The sequence below is a fragment of the Haliotis rufescens genome, unplaced genomic scaffold (genome assembly GCF_023055435.1).
Source record: "Haliotis rufescens isolate VD_foot unplaced genomic scaffold, xgHalRufe1.0.p SCAF_1, whole genome shotgun sequence".
NCBI lineage: Eukaryota > Metazoa > Mollusca > Gastropoda > Lepetellida > Haliotidae > Haliotis > Haliotis rufescens.
The window spans coordinates 72310656-72324035 of NW_025963779.1; positions in this window are offsets into that span (position 1 = coordinate 72310656).

Sequence of the window (13380 nt, forward strand, 5' to 3'; positions counted from 1 at the left end):
GCCTACACAGACCATTCCTGAAAACACCGGGAATAATTTTTGCACCATTGTGTGCTGTAGGCTTTCCACCTCATCAAGGGTGGAGCGATGAGATTAGCTTAAAGAGTTCAATAGGAACGCCGCAAACTTCGATTGCCCACATTGATATAATGTGAAGCCAGCCGTGGTTTTGTTTGAAATTGGAGTAAAACCCTACTCACTCACTCACTCCCTCACGGCTCAGCGTACGTATGCTCATTCATGCGAATCGTTTAAAGGGGTAGTAGGGTAGCTGAGTGGTTGCAACGTTCCTTCGTCACGCCTAAGGCTCGGGTTCAATTCAACGAAAGGTACAATTGACATGCATAAAGCCCATGTCTGGTGTCCCCTGCTGACATTTTCGTGAAATATTGCTCACGTAAATACCCAACCCCACTCACTGGGAAGAGAATATCAATGGACCAAAGCTGTTTATCTTCATGAGGAGACGGAGCCCAGACGGGTTATATAATTTGACTGGTTCCTGTAACTGCTGATCTTTGCCCAATGATTTCCTGTACAGCAATACCACTTTCTCGTCCGATGTCGTGGAAAAGGTGTCATGCACTGAGATGTACTTCTGTCGCACTCTGCATTCGTTATCAAAAAGTAAAGAAACACTATTAGTGTTGTTATTCTGAACATAATAATTGTTTCATTTTTGGTGACAAAATAATGACTGCTCCTTACTCTCTGTCAACTCTCGTAACTTACATGAATACAGGGACCAGTCATTGATAGAAATGGCGTCTAATGAATATTTATACACGTAGTCAGAAGGTTATATAGTGGGCATGATTAAACTGTTCGTGTTGTGAGGTCAGAGAGATGGATGATTGTGGACACACGACCGCAGTGCTGTCGCCACTATAGTAATATGTAATAGCGATGGCTGCACCAGGCGTTGTAGCGGTAGAGCCGGTTGTTGTTATACGCCGCACTCAGCAATATTCCAGCAATATTCCAGCAATATTCACGGCTATTTGTTAATACTCGACTAACGGCCAGGTAAACAGATGTTATTGAAAAAATGAGCCACGAACCGCGCCGTGGGCGTGTAGTGACAGGTAATCCGTTATATATCTACAGATGTAAGTACTGTCATTGTGACTGTGGCAACTGACATGAACATTGTATGTAAACAGTTGCACGATGGCACTGATGACAGTGACCCAGATTATGCATCCTATATATGGATATGACATGGGTTGTATTATGATACTTGGAACACTCTAACGAACATAAATCTACGCACAATACACAACACAATACACAGGAGATATTGCCGTATTCTGATACGTGAACAATACACATGAGATATTGCCGTTTCTGTTACGTGAACAATACACAGGAGATATTGCCGTATTCTGATACGTGAACAATACACAGGAGATATTGCCGTATTCTGTTACGTGAACAATACACAGGAGATATTGCCGTATGAACAATACACATGAGATATTGCCGTATTCTGTAACGAGAACAATACACAGGAGATATTGCCGTATTCTGATACGTGAACAATACACAGGAGATATTGCCGTTTCTGTTACGTGAACAATACACATGAGATATTGCCGTATTCTGTTACGTGAACAATACACAGGAGATATTGCCGTATTCTGTTACGTGAACAATACACAGGAGATATTGCCGTATGAACAATACACATGAGATATTGCCGTATTCTGTAACGAGAACAATACACAGGAGATATTGCCGTATTCTGATACGTGAACAATACACATGAGATATTGCCGTTTCTGTTACGTGAACAATACACAGGAGATATTGCCGTATTCTGTTACGTGAACAATACACAGGAGATATTGCCGTATTCTGTTACGTGAACAATACACAGGAGATATTGCCGTATGAACAATACACATGAGATATTGCCGTATTCTGTAACGAGAACAATACACATGAGATATTGCCGTATTCTGATACGTGAACAATACACATGAGATATTGCCGTATTCTGTTACGTGAACAATACACAGGAGATGTTGCCGTATTCTGTTACGTGGACAATACACATGATATATTGCCGTATTCTGTTACGTGAACAATACACATGAGATGTTGCCGTATTCTGTTACGTGGACAATACACATGATATATTGCCGTATTCTGTTACGTGAACAATACACAGGAGATATTGCCGTATTCTGTTACGTAAACAATACACAGGAGATATTGCCGTATTCTGTTACGTGAACAATACACAGGAGATATTGCCGTATTCTGTTACGTGGACAATACACTGGATATATTGCCGTATTCTGTTACGTGAACAACACACAAGAGGTATTGCCGTATGAACAATACACAGGGGATATTGCCGGTTTCTATTACGTAAACAATACACATGAGATATTGCCGTTTCTGTTACGTGAACAATACACATGAGATATTGCCGTATTCTGTTACGTGAACAATACACAGGAGATGTTGCCGTATTCTGTTACGTGGACAATACACATGATATATTGCCGTATTCTGTTACGTGAACAATACACAGGAGATGTTGCCGTATTCTGTTACGTGGACAATACACATGATATATTGCCGTATTCTGTTACGTGAACAATACACAGGAGATATTGCCGTATTCTGTTACGTAAACAATACACAGGAGATATTGCCGTATTCTGTTACGTGAACAATACACATGATATATTGCCGTATTCTGTTACGTGGACAATACACTGGATATTTTGCCGTATTCTGTTACGTGAACAACACACAAGAGGTATTGCCGTATGAACAATACACAGGGGATATTGCCGGTTTCTATTACGTAAACAATACACATGAGATATTGCCGTTTCTGTTACGTGAACAATACACATGAGATATTGCCGTATTCTGTTACGTGGACAATACACATGATATATTGCCGTATTCTGTCACGTGGACAATACACAGGAGATATTGCCGTATTCTGTTACGTGGACAATACACAGGAGATATTGCCGTATTCTGTTACGTGAACAATACACATGAGATATTGCCGTATTCTGTTACGTGGACAATACACAGGAGATATTGCCGTATTCTGTTACGTGAACAATACACATGGGATGTTGCCGTATTCTGTTACGTGGACAATACACATGAAATATTGCCGTATTCTGTTACGTGGACAATACACAGGAGATGTTGCCGTATTCTGTTACGTGAACAATACACATGGGATGTTGCCGTATTCTGTAACGAGAAGAATACACAGGAGATATTGCCGTATTCTGTTACGTGAACAATACACATGGGATGTTGCCGTATTCTGTTACGTGGACAATACACATGAAATATTGCCGTATTCTGTTACGTGGACAATACACTGGAGATATTGCCGTATTCTGTTACGTAAACAATACACAGGAGATATTGCCGTATTCTGTTACGTGAACAATACACAGGAGATATTGCCGTATTCTGTTACGTGACCAATACACAGGAGATATTGCCGTATTCTGTTACGTGGACAATACACAGGAGATATTGCCGTATTCTGTTACGTGGACAATACACTGGATATATTGCCGTATTCTGTTACGTGAACAATACACAGTAGATATTGCCGTATTCTGTTACGTGAACAATACACATGATATATTGAAGTATTCTGTTACATGGACAATACACAGGAGGCATTGCCGTATTCTGTTACGTGAACAATACACATGAGATATTGCCGTATTCTGTTACGTGGACAATACACAGGAGATATTTCCGTATTCTGTTACGTGAACAATACACAGGAGATATTGCCGTTTCTGTTACGTGAACAATACACAGGAGATATCGCGTATGAACAATACACAGGAGATATTGCCGTATTCTGTTACGCGAACAATACACCACAAGAGATTTTGCCGTATGAATACTACACAGGAGATATTGTCGTATTCTGTTACGTGAACAATACATATGAGATATTGCCGTATTCTGTTACGTGAACAATACACCACAAGTGATTTTGCCGTGTGAACACTACACAGGAGATATTGCCGTATTCTGTTACGTGGACAATACACTGGAGATATTGCCGTATTCTGTTACGTGAACAATACACAGTAGATATTGCCGTATTCTGTTACGTGAACAATACACATGATATATTGAAGTATTCTGTTACATGGACAATACACAGGAGGCATTGCCGTATTCTGTTACGTGAACAATACACATGAGATATTGCCGTATTCTGTTACGTGGACAATACACAGGAGATATTTCCGTATTCTGTTACGTGAACAATACACAGGAGATATTGCCGTTTCTGTTACGTGAACAATACACAGGAGATATCGCGTATGAACAATACACAGGAGATATTGCCGTATTCTGTTACGCGAACAATACACCACAAGAGATTTTGCCGTATGAATACTACACAGGAGATATTGTCGTATTCTGTTACGTGAACAATACATATGAGATATTGCCGTATTCTGTTACGTGAACAATACACCACAAGTGATTTTGCCGTGTGAACACTACACAGGAAATATTGCCGTATTCTGTTACGTGAACAATACACAAGAGATATTGCCGTATAAACAATACACAGGCGATATTGCCGTATGAACAATACACTGGAGATATTGCCGTATTCTGTTACGCGAACAATACACTGTCAATAACTGCCAGTGGCGTAATTTGAGGCGTTAATGATGCACCACAAAGCAGTTGTGAAATTTGATGAATGGAAGCTAAAATATTTGCAAGTCCTTTCAAGTTGAAAGTGTGTTGGAGTCGAGGGACGCCGTATGCAAATGTGGCCGTATTTATTGTGTATTAGATGAGATGAGCGCCTAGATATTTGCTTCCGTCTCATATTTCGGTTATATAAGCAATACAAAACCTTTAAGAATAATGATGAAAACAAATACAAGTTGATTCAAAGCAAAGTGTAAAACAGTTGACGTGAAGGGAGGTGTGCCTTTAACGCCGCGGCCACCGAGTGCAGCTGTATTGTGTAAGCGTGATGGGGCCTTGCCACTCCGCCCTGTAATATAGTCCGCAAGGTCAGCTTCTAACACTAAGTATTTACACTCGCCGGAGATGTAACACTGTAGTACATATAATACACTAGTCACGTGGGCACTAATAATTCCCACCTGTATTCCACGCCGGAGTAATCCCACCCACTGGTATAACTTCCCAACCCAGCTCCGGGTGTTTGTTGTTGTTGTTGGGATGTTCCATGGAATCTAACCGAGCATCAATCTCAGGTCTCACTCAAAGTTGAACATAAGATATTGAGGCAAGAATTTGTTGTGACATAATTACGCGCTGACATCGACAATTTCTTTCATCGCCATTTCATATTTTGTATTGTTATTAAATGTAGATATTTAAGAATTTATCAAAATCTTTTTTCGTAAATTTTGTCCCACTGTGTATAATCTATGATATGTCTCTTTTCGAAAAATGTGCTTTAATTAAAAAAAATTCACCAGAGACATTGGGCTGGGTTATTTTCTGTCCTTCGGAAAATCTCGGCTATTTTCACGATGCTCACGCCCTCTGGTGATACTCGTAGCTTCTGCAGATGTAAACATGGTCACACAGGGAGGTTCTGATTGACTGGTTCCACCATCATTGTTTATCCCAGCTGAGTGTGAAGTCGGAAGTTAGCTAGGGAGGGGTCTGGGATATGAACCCTGAGAACAACCCTCGGGCGGCTGAGACGGTGTGGGAATGCAGGACGAGGCGGGTCTTGTGTGCGGGGATGTCTGGAGGGAAGCAGTTATTTAGCTTCACGATTACACCCAACCTGACAATTTGTATACGGAGTCATTTCGCCGAATTTCTTATAACACTTTGATTTGACTTCTTTAGCAATATGTACAAGTGGTATAATAGGGAGAGAAAAACAACAAATGGCGATAACAAAACTCACACCTTACAGTGAGTGAGTGAGTGAGTGAGTGAGTGAGTATGGTTTTACGCCGCTTTTAGCAATATTCCAGCAATATCACGGCGGGGGACACCAGATATGGGCTTCACACACACACCTTACAGAAACGAGTTGTATAATCATAGATTATACTAATGTCAGTACCCGGGTATAATTTTATGTAATGCAGAAAACACAAAGAAGAAAGCTCTATACCTGTATCAACCATGGTATGTATGTATATAGTGTAAAGTTTATGTGCAACAATTACCCAACCTTTCGTCAAGTGTCGTTGTCTGTCTGTCGTCCGTCGTGAACATCTTCTCAGAAACCACTGCACCAATGGAGCCGCGAAGAACCGGGTCAGAAAGGGTCTTCAGCAACACTTGCTTGCCGTAAAAGGCGACTTTGCTTGCCGTAAAAGGCGACTATGCTTGTAGTAAAAGGCGACTATGCTTGTCGTAAGAGGCGACTAACGGGATCGGGTGGTCAGGCTGGCTGACTTGGTTGATGCAATTCATCGTATCCTAATTGCATGGATCGATTCTTATTATGTCAATCCCTGGATTGCCTGGTCCAGACTCGATTATTTACAGACTGCCGCCATACAGCTGGAATATTGCAGAGTGTGGAGTTTATAAATGACTGTAGCGTTACAGTAAGGGTTTGGCGGAAGGGGAAATAATATGGTTCAGGACGTTGCACTACTTTGTTGAATCCCACGAGAACAGGTGTATGGTGCTGACAAACGCATGATCATTTTCGGGACCAATCGGGGATTCGAACCTACGATAAGATAAGATAAGATAATATTTATTACAGAAACGTTCCATTACGGGACAGATGCAATTTTAAAAGACAAGACATTACGATTTATATATACATATATACAGACAAACATAATTTACATTCCTGTAGACACATACAAAAACAAAATAATCAATATTACATATTTTTATACATAAGATGTCAACGGTTGATTATGAGGGGGTATTTATTGTTTGAAATTATAGATGTGGAAACAAATGCAGTTGATATTGACTGCTTCATTATTTGACAGGATGTATTGAAATGATTTGTCATCATGACTGTGGACATTTACATTTACATTTTGTCGGGATAGTTTTTCAAATAGTATATTTCTTTCTCGAGTGTGTTTAATACAGTGAAGTAAGTAATGTTTTTCGTTATCAACGATTGAACATGTAGAGCATAGCCTCTGATGTAGTGGGGTTGGTGGCTTTGTGTGTCTTCCAAGTTCAATATTTAATTTATGGTTACTTAATCTTAGTTTAGAAAAGTGAACTCGATATTTTTTTACTTTACAGTGACTGAGATAGGGTTCTAATTTTATTTCATTTTTAACTATCCTATATGTCCTAAGTTTGTTTCCTGTGCCTCTTGTTGTATTTACATCTTGAAGAGATTCCTTGAAGAGGGAGTTGAATTTAGATTTGATTGTCTCTTTGAATATTGGTGAAAGCAAAGCTGAAATACTCAAATTGTGTTTTCCTAAGAATAGATTTAGCTGGTAAACCCATCCTAATCGTTTGACAGATCATGGCATTATAGGAACGCAACTCTTTACATCGAATTGCTGCGGGCCATCCGTGTCATCAGTTGATCATTAAAACAATCAGAGTTGAATGTTGTTAGAGGTAGAAGCGACGTTTAGCAGAACAACCCCCCTTCTCATCATCATGGCGCTCTCAGATGTATGATAAACACGCGTGCATGCCAGAGACACCACGTCGTGATGTCATGACAACATGTTGTTGTGGCTGCCGATAGCCCCGTCACTCCAGCGTCACATCAAGGCTAGGTTCATCCCCAATCCCGCAGATAAGACAGATAAGGACTATTTCTCTGCAGCCCTCCTCATCAACCGGACTTGATAACACGGATCGGGGACGCTGGGGTGACATCATTCCTTGACCCACGAAATTCGTTAACTGGGGTTCTGTGTTTTAAATGGGACGCTGTCTGAAAGTGATGTCCGTCAATTAATTGGCTATAAAATAAACCCTGAAGCAGATCTGTGAATTTAGATGTAGATTCTAGAGACCGATGCATTAAACTAGAGATACCGCCATATCCACATAGCAGCGTGCAGCTTTTATAAGTATTGGAAGTATGTTCGGTGACTTGTTCCAGGTATGGGTCAGAGGGAACCTTTCACTTCTGACGCCACAGTTCGTCTGGACTCGGGGTGTCTTCTTCAATCAACACAATTCAAAAGGGACCCGTGAAGATTCCGGGGTAGAATAGGTCTTCAACAACCCATGCTTGCCGTAAAAGGTGACTATGCTTGTCGTAAAAGGTGACTAACGGGATCGGGTGGTCAGGCTCGCTGACTTGGTTGATGCATGTCATCGATCCCAATTGCGTGGATCGATGCTCATGACATTAATCACTGGATTACCTGGTCCAGACTCGATTATTTACAGACCGCCGTCATATAGCTGGAATATTGCAGAGTGCGGCGTTAAACAACAAACCAACCAAACCAACCAGTTCAGAAAGTCTCTTCATGATGGTGGGATTGGTTGATCTGGTTATTGTGTACCAAAGAACTGTCAATCACACTGTGTTCCATATGTGTAAGCTGTTTATAAAGTAAGACAATAATGGCCTCTATATTGAGGCCTATTTCTCTGTTTGATTGTTACGATGCAGTCAGCAATATTCGAATGAGTTGAGTGAGTTGGGTTGAACGCTGCCTTTAAGAGCATTCCAGTTATATCACGGCGTTACATGTGTAATCGTGGCCAACAGCGACTCGAAGACTCTGCACAGCGATTTGCGGCGCCTTGGACCACCCGTGCACCCAAGTAATTTTCGATCTATATTATCATGGCCGCCATAAGTCCTGAACTGTGAAATAAATGTATTTGATGAAACCAAAACCAATTCAGGTTATAAAAAAGCAAATCTAGCTGGGTCTATTTCACCTGAAATAAACATCATGGAAATTTATATTTGAAGGAGAAAAATATTTTGTATAACAAAAGATTTCATTGACAATACGTTAGTTTAGACGGTCTTATGAGCATATCCCACGCATGTCACCGAACCTGTAAAATTTATCCGCCTCTTTTGACACGCAATGGGGGACCAATCGGTAACGCTGGGTCCCATCTCTAATGCAGCTGTATGTAGCATGAACACGATACTTCTCCTCATATCGCTGTGTAACACAGAACACACAGGCACACAGGCACACACAAACACACGCGCACACGCACACACACACACACACACACACACACACACACACACACACACACACACACACAAACGCACGCACGCACGCACGCACAATTACATTGCATTCTTCGTCAATCTTATGGGAAAATGTCTAAGTTTTCGCATTTGGCTTAAGCAAAATCATTCGCGGGTTGCAAACGGCTTATCTTCATTACCAAGTATTATGCGCATTCAACTGTTGTGGGCGTAGATTTTATGCCGCTTTAAGCACAATTCCAACAAATTCATGACGATGGAAACCTTTGCGGGGAATCGAACATGGGTTTCAAATATTACGAGCGAAAGCTTTCATCACTGGACTAACTCCTCCCGCCACTCTTTACGTGTGTGAGTCACTTTATGTCTGGAATAATGCCGATCCGACGTTAAATTTTAACTCACTCACTCTTTACGTGTGTAGCTGTGCTAAGAAAATTAAATCAGAGCTTACTTCAGTTTTATCAGTGCGAGGTTTTTTTATAATCTTGGAACTCTAAACCATTGTTCTGATTGTCATCTTCAAATAACATTATTAACCAAATCTATGTACTTAACGTATTATGCACCAACCTTATAAACCTTATCACATGTAATAATTACTACACATAAACCATATGAGTAATTAGTAGGCAGATCAGCTTATGTGGCCAACATCAAATCTATTGTTGACGGCCGTACCACAGACCACGTCTTGGGCTAATTGGGGTGGAAAAGCGTCGATTACAACGGGCAATTACAACTTAAGTAAATGTCAAGTGTAATATGTGCACGACATGATGGCGGTATATAGGGCACCGTGTGTTTGAAACATGGTAATGTATAATGATGAGGATAATCATCATTAACAAGTCTATCATTAACAGTTTTCATTCCAAGTAGTGACGTTGCTGCTCCTGGCGGTGGAGCTGATGACAATTCATTGTATGTGATATTTGCCCAATAGGGAAAAGTGGTATGGGCGGCCCAGCTTAAGGCGCGGCAATTCGCTGCGCAGAGTTACTTCCCTTAGGCGTGCCAGGAACCTGTGATCGTGGGTTCGAATCCTAGATTTGCCTTAACGGTACTTGCCGACACCCTGTCTGGCACCCGGAATTAAGGGGGTAAAATAAGGACTGGTCGGCTCGGAGTTAGTGTACTGTGTCTGAGTGAGGTATCAATGTTAAACTACGGCTGGATATAACCGCCACAGTGAAGGGACGTGGAATACCTTAGAAATTGTTTTGAAACTATCCACGTGACTGAGAACTGGTCATGTTTCTGTAATGCAAGCTGGTTGTCTGCTCGGCCGAGCAGTGCTAACATATGGTGAGCAATTCATGGGATGAAGGACTTTATGTAACGAAAACATTAAGTTATGATGTCAAAAAGCAAGCAATTTAACAAAAAGGGCTTGTTAGTCACATCAACATGTCCTATAACATTTCAACTTTCCATGACGGCTGTAATGATACGCCCTGCATACAATGATGTGGTGTGGTTGTATGTCTGCTTGTCTAGATATGTATTATTTATTCATGCAATTGAAAAACGCATCGACCTGACAGCAGTTCCATGTTCGAAACAGCGAAACAAAAAGGAAACACGATATGCAGGTTAAAAACTATTTATTCCTGGAATGAATGAGAACTTGTGACTTTACACGGTGCCAAAACAATATATCACTTCTAATCGACGTAACCCTTGCATGGGGAAACATGCGCACATCCTAGACGTTATTGTTCTTATAGAACAAGCTTCATTACTTTAGACGCTTGCTCGGGCCTCAGAGACAGCTTAGCAGATGTACATACCGCAGTCCTAATTGAAACCCAGAGAATTTCTAAAACTGAAGAAATCTAGACTTGCCAAATTATTGAAGACTTTATAAGCAGTTTTCTAATATTTTTTTCTATTATTGTGTAGTAATTCTAGATATGTGGACACCCCAGTCTCTTATAGGGACAACTTGTTCTTATTATCAACATAATCTAGAAATTACGTTTAAAGTAATAATCATTGCCTTAAAGACTTGTACCAGTCTAGGTCAGCATGAAAGGCTAAGGGAGCATCCATTTGATATTTATTGGGGTTGAAAGAATTTTTTTTAAATGAATAGTTGGTACAGAATTAATATGCACAAATTGAACACTTTGGTGTCACATAATGAACAGTTTGTATTGTGGAAAATTACCAAAAAGTAAACGTTGTGGGGTTAATAGTGAAAATGAATTGTTTGTTTGATGATGCTCAGTAAATAACTGGTAGGTTGGAACCAGTTGGGAAATATATTGCACCCCCACCCCCCTCCCACACCCCCCTCCCCCTACCGAGTTCCACCTCGACCTTCCTCATACAACATTCAAATCGAATGGACGCTCCCTAATGAAATATATCCAGCCGTATATATTTTATAACGACTGGTTGAGCTGGAAAGGTTATACAAGTTTTTAGCGGTACTATACCATCACCACGGCAGAGGATATATGTTGGAGAATCACACGCTATGACAGACGGAAGGCTATGTACAACAGATGCATGATTAAGACAATTAACGAGTCTGCAAATTGAACATAGATCTCCATTGTAGCTCTGGACACACTGTTCAAAGGGCCATGGTATTTTGCAGTCTTGACATGAACATGGGCGAGGCCCTCATAATTACTTTCTACACTAATTATGTGCAATTAACCATAACATTCGTGTAATATTTCTTCAGTGATGTTAACTAATCATGACATAATGTTTACATAATAGGAGGAACAAATTTACAAAACAAAAATACGTATACATATATACTGGCAGTGGACGCTGTTACATGGCGCTGAACCAACGCCGTTAAAACATGATAAACTCCCCACACGGTGGTAAACAATAATGTGATGAATGGCCTCTTTCGTAAGTAAATATATACATCAATACAAGAAAATGTGGGTACTCCTGTCGCGGAGTTTTAGAGAGTGAAGGCTGTTTGACGCCATCTTCACGAGGCAAGGGAGTTAATTGACTATAACAGTCCAGTTTCCACACTGGCCGAACTAGGCTGGAATTTCGGAGTTGTGTTTTGGCTGGACTAACGAGTCTGTGCAAAGTCCAATCAAAATCGCGTAAGGAAATCGACATCCGGTTCGTAAATCGCCATCCAGATTTCGGTCGATTGCAGGATTTGAAAAGCATGTGTTCCGTCAACGGCGTGGACAGATATTTTCCACATCTGCTCATGTTTTTAATCAAGGTGCTCAAGCAATTTGATGCACTTTCGCGAGATAAGACCCGTTGTATTACAATCTAGATCTTGATTATCGGTCAGATCGTCTTGACTGGGCGCCGCCATTTTGTTTGAAACTACCAAGTAATATGATAGGTGGAATCTGATTGGTCAATAGGATGGACGTAGAAGGGACATAACTCGTAAAACCACTGGTGGTGCTACGATCGAGCCACGAAATTCCTGCCTAGTTCGGCAATATAACTAGACTTTTACAATTGACTCCCTTGCCTCGGGAATTCAAGCAATATCACAGCCTTAGAAAAAAAAACTGGCCCTAAAACCAGTGGCTGATAACAAGATCAGCAATCCATACCGTCGGGGTACGATGACACACACAATCAGCCAGGTCCCACATTCTGATGACTTTATCCTCATTGTTCTTACGACAAGCCTGGAACCTGTTCTGTCCAGCATCCCCACAGGGGTAAGTTAATCAGAATCATGGACATCGTGTAATTGCAATTTTCACGTGTAGTACTACGCTTGCCCTAGTTGATATAATGCAATATACATGTACATCAACACATACATGTACATAACACTATAATCCTATCATACGGTTGAGGCAGGAAGAGGATGAATAATATCTTTACGCAGGGTGAGCTGTCCGTTCAGGGGCCTGTTCCACAAAGCTATCTTAGTGCTATGATTGTTGTAAGCCTATGTTAAAGTATGGGAGTTACGATCATGTTAGCACTAAGATCATTTTGTGGAACGGGGCCCTGGTGCTTAAATCATGCACACTGTAAAAACTTTGTTTAGATCTAAACATATTCAGACATATGTTTAAATCCTAAACGGAATACACATTTGGTGTGTTCTATCTAGACATATTTAGGTCTAAGCACATGAAATGAGCTAGTGTCTCACAACCTAAACACCACCTTAACATAATCCAAACGATGTAGACATGAATGCGACAAAGGGAGATACAGGTCTCTCCTTCAGAATCTAAACA